Here is a 14,359-nt window from a genome sequence, read left to right as displayed (position 1 = left end):
TTGGCCGAGGCATCCTACCGAGACCGCCAAGGCTATTAAAATTCACATTTCACATAAATCATGTTTTTGTTTTGAAAACATAGCCGTTCCTTGGCGTTGGCTGAGTTCCCCCTCACGTGGTGGTTTAGCGTGAAGTGAACCCTAAACTTTACCCCAGGAGATACCCTACGCGCCTCTCCGTTCGAGGTAAGAATATAATGGGGTTTACCGTGCCCCTCTAAAAGGCTGGTCCACAGAAACCCCCTACTGCAGCGATTAATTAATATATAATCCACTATATAATAAAACTCAATAACATGATATGGCAATTTTGTAATTCGCAGTTTTTCAAGGCAACCAAACAATTTGCATTTCAATACAATTGCCAACTAGCCAATCATGCTCGATTTATCATAAGCCAGTCAATTTAAACAATCAAATTGCCACAATTAACAGTCTCCGTGTACTCTATTTTTCAAAATCATTATTAATTCCAAAACAATTTATAAATTAATTTCATTGAAACTCATTTATTCATAAAACATGAAAATTTACCTTTTTAAATTTCTTTTTCCATAGAATTCATGAAGCATCTAAAAACCACCCTAGATAATTAAAATGACAGTAAGTTTACTCACTATGTCTAGAATGCAGACTTTCGAAGCACTCTGTCTACTGGTCCTCGGATGCAATTTCCTTGCCTTTATTAGAGGACTCACCACCTTGACACAATACAAAATCGAGAGTTTCACCAAGTTGGTACTAAATCAAAACTAAACTAATTTAGATTACCAATGCATGATATGGAATGCAAAAATGCACTGGTAACTATCTAAACCCGGTATTGGTCTAATTCGTCTTATCACCCGATTAAATTCCTAACGGGTCCGTTTAAACTCCAATTTAATTCTTTTCAGTTTCTATACCTCAATTGCACCCAAATTAACTTAATGTCCCTCAGTGTGGTGCAAATTATCAGTCCCAACAGTAAATTACGAAAATACCCCTAGTGGGTAAAAATTCGTATTTTTGCTCCGAAAATTCCCATTATTTTTCTAGGCTCATAATTCATCATTCCTTAACCAATTCTCCTAGAATAAAATCAAACTCATCCTCACTCACTACATGGTAAATTCAGCCATTAATGGTTGGGGGAGAAAATAAATTCTTTTCTTGTTGTTTTGTTTCTAAATATGCTAAACTAACTAAAAACACTAACATAAATTAAAATCAAATAAATCCAACAACTTTCTCTCTCCTAACCCATTTTTTCAGAATTGAATTCATCATGAAAACATGTAATTTAATCATGGAAAATAAAGAGAAATGCTTGGGAATAAGAAAACTCAAGCTTAATAGAAAAAACTCACATTTTTCACTTAATTTCCTTGAAAATTCACACTTTTTCTTTGATTTTCTCTCTCTAGGGTTTTGTTTTTGTTTTCTCTCTCTTCTTGCTGGTTTGGCCGGCCATGGGGTGGAAGATGGGCTGATTTTGTGTTTTTTAAAAAGGAAAATAATAAATTAATAAAGGCATGACACATGGCATCATGTCATTGGCCCCGTTTTTAAAATTTTAAAAATTTAAACATTTTATCTCCACCACATGTTTAGTCAAGGGTCAAAGATGAAGACAAAGGAAGACCATGTGCTGGAAAACATATCCTGGTGGTGGAAAATTACAATTTTGCCCCTGAGGTGGTAAAATTACCATTTTACCCCTATACTCCAAATTATACCGAAATTAAAAATTTTCACTTCTAAACCTCAAATCATACTTCAATAAGTCAAATTATACTCCAATAAGTCAAATGGGGTCAAAAAAATCTTTTCTAAAATTCTCATTTTGTCCCTAGGTGGCAAATGACCATTTTGCCCCTAGTTAGTGAAAATTCCGATTTGACTCCAAATTGATCCTCAAACTCCAAATTACCATTTTAAGTCATCCATGAACTGTAAAACTCTTAATCTCACCTTAAAATTCGTATTTGATCTAGTTCGAGGATTAAATAAACTTTGTTGTACCTCTAGGTACAATACCGACTTTTGTAAATTTTTCGGGACTCTCCTAGCATGCAATCATGCTATCATCACATGTATGTCATGAATAGTATTTTATAAGGTCGGGCTTTACATACACACTAAGCCAGATTAATACTTTCATCTCATGTCATCTTTTGACTTTTATCAACATTCATAAAATTCCACCTCATAACATCCTTTCCATACAGTGTAATAAATTCATGATACATATACCACTCTACACATAAGTTGTTTACTATCTACAACTTTCCTCAAATTTATTGTCATCCCTATCCAATTATCTTCTTTGTCTTATACTCCAATAATCTTATTGACTTTCGGTATATTAACTACGAAAATAGCCCGGCTTCTTTCTCACTTTATTCTCGCAATCCTTACTGAATCAAAATTTTATATTCTCCATATTCCATAATTTAACTTCATTGGGTTATATTTGTGCCCAACTATTATCTCATAGTGTCATAACATCACTGAATAATCCCCTTCATGCTTAAATTACAATCATTAACGTAATCACATTATCCATTCCGAATGTCATTTATAACCTTATTGCTTCCTTCTATAACCTTCCTCAATAATTATATTACCAATTTATCCCTATCATACTAAAGATTCCCATATACTTTCAGTTACTTAAATAGCCATTTTATAATACATTATAGTCCTATACTTTTAAAAGCCAAACTATTTTTAATTCTTTGTACAGATAATTATTATCTCTTTTACACAACATCTACTTAGAGTTAAGGTAGTGTAAAATCCTACGAAAATATGACATGTCCTTGGGATCATCATCTTAATCTGATCTTATCGGAAGATTCTACTCTGAGTCCTCCTAAAGATCCTCTTCCGGGTTTTCCTCATCTTGAGAATTTTTTCTTTTGCTCCTCAATCCAGGCTTGTTGTATTCTCCTATATTCTTCATCACTCACCGGTGCAGCATTTCTTCCACAACCAGGAGGAAAATGTCGTACACTTGACACTTTTCTAAGGGGTTTACTTGCCACTGTTATTTTCTCCTTATCCTTTTCTGGTTGTCCCCTTACATTTCTCTCACAGCCTGGTGGAAAGTGTCGAACTACTGTCACGCTCTTCCTAGAACAAATACCTCCTTCGGCTATCCTTAATTTCTCCCTTTTTTTAGCATGTTCCTTAGATTCTCTCAAAAGGGAACCTTTCATGCTTACATTAATATTATCACTATCTGCACTTTTAGGACTACTCGATTCGGACTGCCATCGGCTCCTAGCAGTAGAATTTAGCGATCCCTCGCTAATACTATGAGTGGCGTCGGGACTACCGTCTTTCCTAGACATGGTGTATATGTCACCAGTGTACCTCAAAACCTATATGCAATCAAATAGTAATTATTTAATTATTTATGCATCTCAAAAGTAGGTACATTTCTATATGTAGATGCATACATTCTATTCAATCTAACCTAACTTAACTTATCTTAACTTAATTGGACTTGGGGCCACTCAGTGTCAGTGTAGATTCCTTAAAACAACTTTAAAACCAAAGACTTTAAAATCCAAAGCTTTAAAATCAAAATATCTGATCTCTAAACCATGCTCTGATACCAATCTAAATTGTCACGACCCGGAACTCCCCATCGGGCCCGTGACAACCGCCGCGAGGCCTCGATAGACATTCTTCACCTCGAATGCCGATCGAAACCCCGCAAGGCTTAGCATCAACTTTCGCATCTCCCCGGTGAGCAACAATTATTAAATCTCGCATTTAAAAAAAATCATAAGTCATTTTCAAATAAGAACAATAAAATATTATTTTCTGGCTCATAGGGGCATTTTCGTAATTTTTCGTCAAAAATCTCAAAACTTGCTAAAAATGTAGTAGGTAAGCAGAAAATATATATTTAATGATTTTAAAACAAATTAAGTATCTAAAACGTTCATTTGAAAGCAAATTGTTAATAACTAGTACTATTCAAAAATAATCAATAAAATATTATATTTTCTCATAAAATAAATTTTTATAGAAATATTCGTAAATAATTTTTTCTCACATGTAAGTAAAGTAAAAATTGTATGAATAGAAATACAGATAACCAAAATATAAGTTTTGATCTGCAATGACACGTGGGCTCCAATTGACCTAGATGATGTAGGACTGTGAACTCTTACTTTCTATAATGCAGTTCCGAGCTTAGTTCTCGTCCTACTCGACTATTTACAAACTGTCCTGAGCTTGAAAAATGTATAGGAAGAAGGGGTGAGATTTTATAATCCCAGTGAGCAAACAGATACCATCAAAAGTATCTAAAGCCGAGTAAATGGAGACAATTAAAATAAGTCATCATACTGTAATTTCATTACCTTTTAGTTCATTTCAACCAAATAAAATCAATCCATATAAATCGAGTAATCAACTTGGCTTATAAATTTCTTAAAACTTTGGCTCGTGCCAAAACTCATACTCAGTGATACCTTGCGCAGGGCATCCAACCGAGTCCGCCAAGGCTGTTAAAATTTTGTATACACTTAAAATATATTTTTAGTTTGAGAAAAATACAGCCGTTCCTTGGCGTTGGCAGAGTTCCCCTTCACGTGGTGGTTTAGCGTGAAGTGAACCCTAAGCTTTACCCCAGGAGATACCCTACGCGCCTCTCCGTTCGGGGTAAAAATATACTGGAGTTTACCGTACCCCTCTAATAGGCTGGTCCACGGAACCCCCTCTGCAGTAAATAATTAATATATACTCCACCAATTCAATAAAATTCATTCTAGCATGGCATGGTAATTTATCGCAATCTAGCCTCTCAAGGCTGAATACACAATACAAATAATTCTGACACCAAAATCAGTTTAGCCATTCATGCTCATATATTGTCATAAGCCATTCAATTTAAAACCATAAATTTACAACACAAGAAGGCAATCTCCAATTACTCTATTTTCAAAACCAATATTCGATTTTCCAGAAAATTTATAAAATCATTTTATAAAATCACAATTTCTCTTAAAACATAGCAATTTCCCATTTAAACTCATTTTTATAAAATCACACAATTGTATAAAACTACTCTAGATAATTAAGACGATAATAAGTTTACTCACAGTATTAGGAGTAGAAATACTCCTATCTTCCGCCCTTGGGTGCAGTTTCTTACCCAAAACAATTGACTCACCACCTATCCATAATCCATGATACAAAATTCAATAAATTGTGTCAATTTATCATAAATTATTTCAGGCTCTTATCCATGCGTATGCACTAGATAGGATTTGAAATGTCTAGACAATCGCTTAATTGCGGTGTCCGACCTAACTCGCCTATACACGGTGTAAATTCCTAAAATCTCCAATTCGACTCCAATTCCATCCATTTCAATTTCAATTATCCAATTATATCCACAATACCTCAATGACTGTGAATTTGGTCCAATTTATCAGTCCGGACTATAAATTATGCTTTTACCCCTAATGGGTAAAAATTTCAATTTATTGCACCGAAAATTCCCATTTAATTTCCAACCTCATAATTCATCATTTTTCCACCCAATTCTCTTAAAATAAAGTCAACCTCATCCTCACATACCATTGGCTAGATTCGGCCTAGAGAAATTCATGGAGAAGATAAATATTTTTCTTGTTGTTTTACTCATAAACATACTAAACTAATACTAAACACTAACATAGCTCAAAATCAAATTTATCTAACAACTTTCTCTCTCTAAACCCATATGACCAGAATTGAAATCATCCTCAAATCACATGATTCAACCATGAAAAATGATGGGAAATGCATGGGAAAGGTAAAGCACAAGACAAATTTAAGAAATGTTACCTTTTTTTCTTGATTTTTGAATTTCCACCTATTTTCCCTTTAAATTTCTTGGCTAGGGTTTTATTTTCTCCTTTCTCTCTCTTGTTTCTTGCTTGGCCGAATGTTGAAGAAGAAGAATGGGTTATGGGCTGATTTTTTTATGCCTTTTTATTGTTTAATGAAATAATATTATTTTATTCATATTTTAAATATTTTATTAATTCATTTTTTTTCTAGCCATCCACTTGTCCTACTTTTTCCACCATGCATTCCCTTTGACTTATCCAAGTCTTAAGTGAAATTTTCAGATTTTTCCAAAGTTTTGGTGGAGCAAATGTTTCAAAATTACACTTTTACCCCCGAACTTTTCAAAAATTACATTTTTGCCCCAAAAATTGAAAATTTGCCATAATGCATAATTTTCACTCCTCATACTCATTTCACACTCCAAATAATTAAATTTGATCAAAATCCTTTCAAAAATTAAATTTTTGATTTTGCGTGGCAAAATTACCATTTTACCCTTTTACTCCAAATTATACCGAAATTAAAAATTTTCACTTCTAAACCTCAAATCTTACTCCAATAAGTCAAATGGGGCCAAAAATCTTTTCTAAAAATTCTCATTTTGTCCCTAGGTATCAAATGACCATTTTACCCCTAGATAACGAAAATTTTGGTTTGACTCCAAATTCATCCTTGAACTCCGAATCACCATATTAAACCATCTTGGGACTTTAAAATTCTTAATTTCATCGTAAATTATCTATTTGATCTAGTTCGAGGTTTAACTCAACTTTGTTGTACCTCTAGGTACAATACCGACTTTTGTAAATTTTTTTCGGGACTCTCCTAGCATGCAAACATGCTATCCATCATGTGTATGTCATGATAAATATTTTTATAGAGTTGGGCTTGTCATCTTCTTCCCCACTTGAATCAACCATATGATTTTTCTTCTTGACTGATTTCGACATCTAGCTAAATATTAATATTTTAAAAATTTTATCTTGTCTCTTTGGTACCTGAAATACCTTATTATGCCTCACTTGACTTCTGAATTGTCTTTTTTCTCACAAATTCTCCTCCGATAAAATTATTATTATTTTATTGTTATTTTCTCACTTACAAAATATTTTATCATAAACTACTCCTTTCATCTTTTATCACTTTTAAACATTTTAATTGACCTCAATTTGCATTCAATCAATTTTATTTATCACCATATCAAAGTATGGGGTATTTCATAATATTAGATTAAATGAAATTTCAAGTAAAATATTAGTCATGACATGACTGGACTTGGATCCATAGCTATAGAAAGAGATCTCTAAGGATCTCACGCATATTCTTTTTTTGGGTTTTATAAATAAGTCTTGTTAGACTATGATTATATCTAATGTATCCAAGTCCATTAGTTTATCTATAAAAGCAAGGGTTACTACTTAGTTGGCTATTAGAATTAATTAATAGTTTTTAGATAATAAAGAACCCTAAAAAAAAGAAGCATGAATCCCTCTAGTGGCGAGACACTTGAATCGCTTTTGAGGTACTTAAATCTTGATGTTGAATTTAAATTTAATCTATTTTGGAGTTGAGGTACTTGAATTGCTTTTAAGATACGTATATCTTGATCTATAATTTTCTTGTGGTAGATCTTAGTTTTTATATTAGATGACATTTATTGTTTTTGAATTATAAATAAAATTCCACATTTATTATAGACAAAGAAACTAATAGGTACCTCAACAAATGACTAACGCGACCTACAACTTGACCGGATTTATACATGTAATTTTCAGCTCCCTTTTATCTTTTATTATCATACCCAAATTTGTTGTCTTGATCCTACTCATGTCACACTTGCCAATAGTCCGTGCCACTATGGCGCATGCTGTCCACGGGTGTGCCCATTCCACATCTTTGTAGAGTCCAACCATCCATAGGTCTTTTGACGCAAGAGCGTTTAGGATTGTATTTTATTAAATTTAGTTTTTTGCTAATTTAGTTGATTTAGGATTTATTTTCTTTATTTTATTAGATTATGATTCTTTTCTTATTTTTATTTTAATACTTTTAAGAATTAGTATTTGATTAGGATAGTCATGTTCTATTTAGGAATAGAACACCTATTTTATTTAAATCTCTTGTTAATTATTCTAATTGTAATAGACAATTAGAAGTAGAATTTTATTAGATGTGGGCCTATAATACTATAAATAGGACTCCTAGGCTTAGTTATAAGAAATTCAGAGTTGAGAGTTAATAAATAATATTTTCTTAAGTAGGAGTACTTATTTCTCTAAGCTCTTTAAAGAGTAAGAGGTTTTAGTATCTTTGGCCTAGCCAACCAAAATGGGATTTTGGCTATTTTTCACCTTAGTGGGGTTTTCAACCTTGCCAAGATTAGTGATTCACCTTAGTGGGGTTTTCAACCTCGTCACGATTGGTGTCTTTCATAACGTCCAGGTGTCTTTACAACGCCCCGGCGTCATCTTTCTTGGTTGAGTTCTAATTAAATTTTTTAAAGTTTATCTTTTTATTTCTATGTTACTTAATAGTCATGTGTATTTTTTGTTTATTTTCTTAGTTGCTTTTAAACTTAATATTAATTTTTTGTGAGTTCATGTTAGCGTTTTGCTCACATCTATAATTCTCTTTTATTTGTATATATAGGAAATATAATAGGGTTTATATTATGAAAAGGGAAAAGAAAATAGAGTATAAATTTAGATTGTCTCCAGGACTCGATGTCTGGATCCTTCCAATATCCTACTCATCACATATTCCTTGATACCTGCTCATCATGCAATGCATTCTTCATTGTGAAATATACAAATATAGCCTTGGCCAACAAATCAAGCCAGAAGTCACATGAAAAAGGTTGACCAAAGTGTGAGGGTGACTGCGGCTGTAACAGAAGTCCATAGCATAATCATAGAAGTTTCACCTTGACCAAGCTGAAAAAGTTGTGCCATTGTACCTGCCAAAAGTTGGATTAGATCAGTGGAAATTAATTTGTTCAAAAGTGAAACCAGGATCCTAGTCAGGAATGCTGATTAGCACAAGCTTGTCATACCTATAGACATTGCAGGCGGAAGGGCATACTGAAGCATAAGAACGAACTGATACAAGGAATCTGAGCCAACCAAGCCAAAATGGTGAGCAGCTTTAACAACACCGATCCCCGAGAGGGGCAAGAAGATGTTCCTCACTGCTATAATCCCTATAATCACACTCCGGCTTACATCTGATCCTTTTAAACCTGCAAGAAATTGCAATGTTGCTTTGACAAAATTCAAGGGCAATTACTAAAGACTTCAAAGTAGAAACAGGGAATTTGACCTGTCAGAAGGTTTGCCTCCCCGGATATCATCATATTTATAATTTTTCTTAATAATAAAAAAGATGCATATATACACATTATGAGAAGCTGAACGGGATGTCGAACACAGCATACCCCAATATGTATGCAGAACTATCAATTACACGAAGAGGTGCGCTATTACCAATCATTAGTTTTCGGATTGTAGACACTGCCCCGATTATAAACCCAACAATCTGAAGAGCAAAGGGATGTTAACAATAGATTAAGGCCGTAACAATAGCAAAGGGTACATGTTTTCTGCTAGGAACCGAGCAGACATAAGCACTTTGGCATTACCGCTGCAACTGCTGTTGGTGCAAACACCTTATTTAGGTCAATCTTTCCCGAAATCATCTTGATACGCGGCATTATCTTCTTCAAACCTGACATCTATCCAGAAATCTTAATAAGGTTAAAAGCCAAAGCAATTGTTTCAATTTAATATTAAAATTAAATTGAATGTTTAGAATTAAAATCCCAAAGATGATATCGAAATTATAATCCCAAGTAAAGATTAGAATTTTAGATGAAAATGGAGTCGACACAAACCTTTGTACTTCTTTCACCGGAAATGGTGCGAGGCAGGTGAGAAGTGTTGCAACCACTTGAAGGTAGGGCAGCTTGTGTGCGACTCCCTGAAACTGTTTCAGATGTGTCTCTTGGAGAATTGATTACGGTGGTGGAGCTTTCAATGCTTTCATTTGCATACAAGCGCATGATGCCATACACATATGACCACATAAAAATGGCTCCAATCTGTAGTCAAAGCACAGTCTTTATATATAAACTGAAAGTAATCTAAATATATTTAGTTTTCTTTTCTTTGGCAAAATTAGATGGTAGTAGTGTATATGAAATTAGAATCATATATAAAATCATACCGATAAAGATAGAGAAGCATATGGCTTAGCATTTGTAGAGCAAACAGATTGATCTCCGAATGGATTACTTGGCTCCTCACAGACAGCCGGAACCATAATGAGAGGCAGGCTTGCCAAATCTCCAAACAATTGCTGGAAATTTACATTGTTTTTATTATTGATAATGGGTTAAAACTAAAGGAAAATTTTAGAATAGGGATAATTGGGAATGTACCTGCAGAACTGCAACCAATAACAATGCCCTGAAGGTGTTTAGGAGTTCTAGTGATTTTTATGAGAAGCCAAGCTAGTGCTGAACCCAAAACGAATGTTATCAAGATATTCACCGGCATGAACCACCTAGAAAAAGCAACAAGCAACAAAAGTGAACCAACCCCATAAATATTTATCAATCGATGCAGAGACGAGAAAGCAGAAGAAATTAAAACAAGGTCAGGGATGGAATGAAACTAACAAGGTTGTGAAACTTTTGAAAGTCATTGTTTCAGCTAAGCTGCTACCCGCAAGGGCAGGAGAGAACACATAGAATACAATCTATACACCAGAAAAAAACCAAAAAACACATAAAAAGTATCTTAACTTATGTAATTCAGTGCTTTGTATCCAGTAAAAATGGAAGGAGGAATGCATTTATACATGTATATATTTACTTTGTTCAAATGGCGTTTTGCCTCTGGTCCCAAGAGCTTTACGCGATCCAAAGCAAGCAACAAGCCAAAAGCAATGATCAATATTATTTTTAGAACTGGCATTACTGCCACAATGAAAAGATTCAGAAACACCATTTGCGAAAACGTTTCCCTGAAATTGGAGAAGCAATTATATACTCAATTCTTTAGCAGCAAAACATATATGTAATAAACACTAAATTGAAACATACAATTATTGGAACTTTTGCAAATGGTTAAGTAAATGGAGTTCAGACGTAGAGCTCTTCTATGTGATTGAGTGAAGTTAAAATTGAACCCGTTAATTTAAATGGGTAGGGTCTGGTTGGTCAATCTTAGGGTTGTCAACAGGTAGCTATCCGCTAATTTTGAAATACCCGAATCTTAACTTTATAAGAAATAAAGTATCCAAATCCTATTAACTACTCAAATATTTTTAAAAATTACTTCCCTAACCCTAACCTTAACCCTAACCCTAATGCATCCCCACAACTTTATAATTGTCTTAACCCGTTAAAAAACCCGATTATATAAAAAAATTATTAAAATGCTTTCATGGGTACCCAATTACCCGAACCCGAATCTGTATCTGTATTTATATACAATAATATTTATCTTACATATTTCATATAATTTACTAATAATTAAATTAATAAAAACACACAAATAATAAAATTTAAATTTAAATAATCAAAAACAAATATTTCAAACATAATTAATAATTTTATAAGTTATAATTTTTGTAATGTTATCACAAAATAGAAAGTAAATATGTTTATATTTAAAGTGTATATATACTAAAATATGTTTAGTATATATATATAATAGTAATTATATTTCTTAAAAATGATCCCAATGTATATAAAGTATATATATTCAAAGACATAACAAGTCAATTAATATTAATAATTTCATAAATTAATTTAATTAACTATATGAGTTGTCCTTAACTACATGAAATAAAAAAAAATAACTAGGCTTCAAAACTATTCTAATCTCACAACTTCCCTTAAGATATATATATATATATATATATATATATATATATTATAAGTTTATATAAATAAAGGTATATATATTGTAATTAATAATTTTATAAGTTATAGCTTTTGTAATGTTAACACAAAATAGAAAGTAAATATGTTTGTATTTAAAATACATATATATATATATATACTGATACTTGTGCATTTGGCTCATTGGTTGGTACATGATCTCTTACCTAAAAAGCAAAGTTCAAATCCCTTTTTCCCTAATTACAATATGTATATATATATATATATATGTATATATATATATATATACATATATATATATATGTATATATATGCTAAAAGTATTTTAATATATATAATAGTACTTATATTCCTTATAAATGAACCTAATATATATAAAGTGTATATATATATTAAAAGACATTACGAGGTAATTAATAATTATAATTTCATAAATTAATTTAATTAACTATATGGGTTTGTCCTTAATTATATGAAATTAAAAAAAAAAACCTAGGTTTCAGAGCTACTCTAATCTCTCAACTTCTCTTTAGGTTTATATATTATAAATTTATATAAACAAATGTATATATATTATAATTAATAATTTTTTAAGTTATAAGTTTTGTAATGTTAGCACAAAATAGAAAGTAAATACATTTATATTTAAAGTATATATATACTAAAAATATTTTAGTATATAATAATAGTAATTATATTTCTTATAAATTAATACAATATATAAACTATGTATATTATAAGACATTATAAATTAATTAATAATCATAGTTTCATGAATTAATTTAAATAATTATATGGATTTGTCCTTAATATCATGAAATTAAAAAAAATTGTTAGGTTCCAAAACTATTCTAGTATCGAAAGCTCTCATTAAGTATATATATTATAAGTTTATATAAACAATAGTATATATATTATAATTAAAAATTTTATAAATTATAATTTTTGTATTGTCAACACAAAATAGAAAGTAAATATATTTATATTAAAAATATATATAATAGTAATTATAATGCTTTATAATATGATATAATATTCATATTATTTAAACATAATTAATAATTTTTTAATTTTTTAATTTAAATATATTAATGTCATCACATTACTAATTAGAGTAACTATACTTTTCATATATTTGTAAGTTTTTAACAAAAAGAATTGCTTGTAAAGTTGGTAAAAATTGTATATTTTTAATTTAATTATTGAAATAATAATAAAATAGTTATAAATGATAATCGGGTTTAAGTAAAGGGTACACAAGGGGTGGTACGCAAACTCGATACTAGGTAGTGAAATCACTATCTGAACCCATCCTAAACGCAATTATAGAGTATCGTATTATATATAACCAAGTCGGGTATCCGCGAGTACCTTGTAATAAGACACCCATTGCCATCCCTAAGTCAATCTTGTAGTCGAGACCATAGACCATTTATGTATAACTGATCTTAAAAATTTCAGATTGTAGATTGGTCCATGCCTTCATAAGATGGTCTTAAAAAGCCTATATTACCATCTTATGTAGTCTAGGATTGACATTAAATTTTATAATTTATTTACAAATAATAATAATTTTGAATAGTATATCTTAATTACAAATTATAATAAAACAATATACTAAATTCATGAATATTACAAAAAAGTTTATACATCCACATTATAATTCACATTAGAATTCATTTATTATTAGAGTTATTACTTTTAAATTCTAAACATTTTGTTTAGCATCATTGTGAGTGAAGCTAGACCATTGCGAACTAAAAATAAAAGGTCTTAGAGCTTTTATTAGTAAATATGGACCTTCTACCACCTATCGAACATGTATTTTGGGTTGAAAATGTGAGTCCGTGATAAGTGGCATTAGAGCAGATTCAGATCTTCACTAATGTGAGGCTCCCATGAGAGATATAAGGATTGAAGTAGACCTAAACTAGTGTCGGAGTCCCTTTCCTCTATAGGTCAAGAGTCAATGCAATGAGGGCATTGTATAATTGGGTGGGATATAATGTTACAGATCCTACATTAGTAAGAAATAAGTGGGTCTTTGTCATAACCCGGTACCCCCTCGAGCTCGTGACAACCGTCGTGGTGTCTTGATAGACACTCTAGACACTCATTGCTCGGAATGTCAACCCGAGACCTCGCAAGGCTTTTACTATCAGTTTCTCATTTCCCTTGTGAGCAACCATTATCAAATATCGTTTTTTGAAAGATTTTAAATTGTTTCCAACTAAAAACAAATAAAATATTAATTTTTGTCTCACAGGAGTATTTTGGTCATTTTTTCTCAAAAATTTCGAAACTGGCTAAAACGTAATATACAAGTACAAAACACATAATTCATATTCAAAATGAGTTTAAAAGTCTAAAATCTTCATTTAAAACGAAATTACGGTTATTTGAATATAATAAGAAAATAAAAGAAATATTAAGTAAAATATTCTATTTTCTTATAAAACAATATTTATAGAGTTATACGTGAATAATTGTTATAGTGTAAAAGCTAAATAAATTTATACATATTGAAATACAGTAAGCCAAAATATTTAATTTAATTTAATTTACAATAACAAGAGGGCCCCCGAATAAACAAATGTAAAGAGGACTGTGAACCTA

The 14,359-nt window shown here is 31.3% G+C and overlaps 1 pseudogene; it reads right to left on the bottom strand.

Moving 5' to 3' along the window:
• Positions 1 to 8,669: 8,669 nt before the first annotated feature.
• LOC18586617 (protein PIN-LIKES 1-like) lies at positions 8,670 to 10,844 on the bottom strand (annotated as a pseudogene).
• Between the last annotated feature and the right edge of the window lie 3,515 nt (positions 10,845 to 14,359).

The sequence above is a fragment of the Theobroma cacao genome, chromosome 10 (genome assembly GCF_053813885.1).
Source record: "Theobroma cacao isolate CCN51 chromosome 10, ASM5381388v1, whole genome shotgun sequence".
In the NCBI taxonomy this organism is placed as follows: domain Eukaryota; kingdom Viridiplantae; phylum Streptophyta; class Magnoliopsida; order Malvales; family Malvaceae; genus Theobroma; species Theobroma cacao.
The sequence above is the reverse complement of the archived record's forward strand: the minus strand, read 5'-3'. Positions and strand labels throughout refer to the sequence as shown.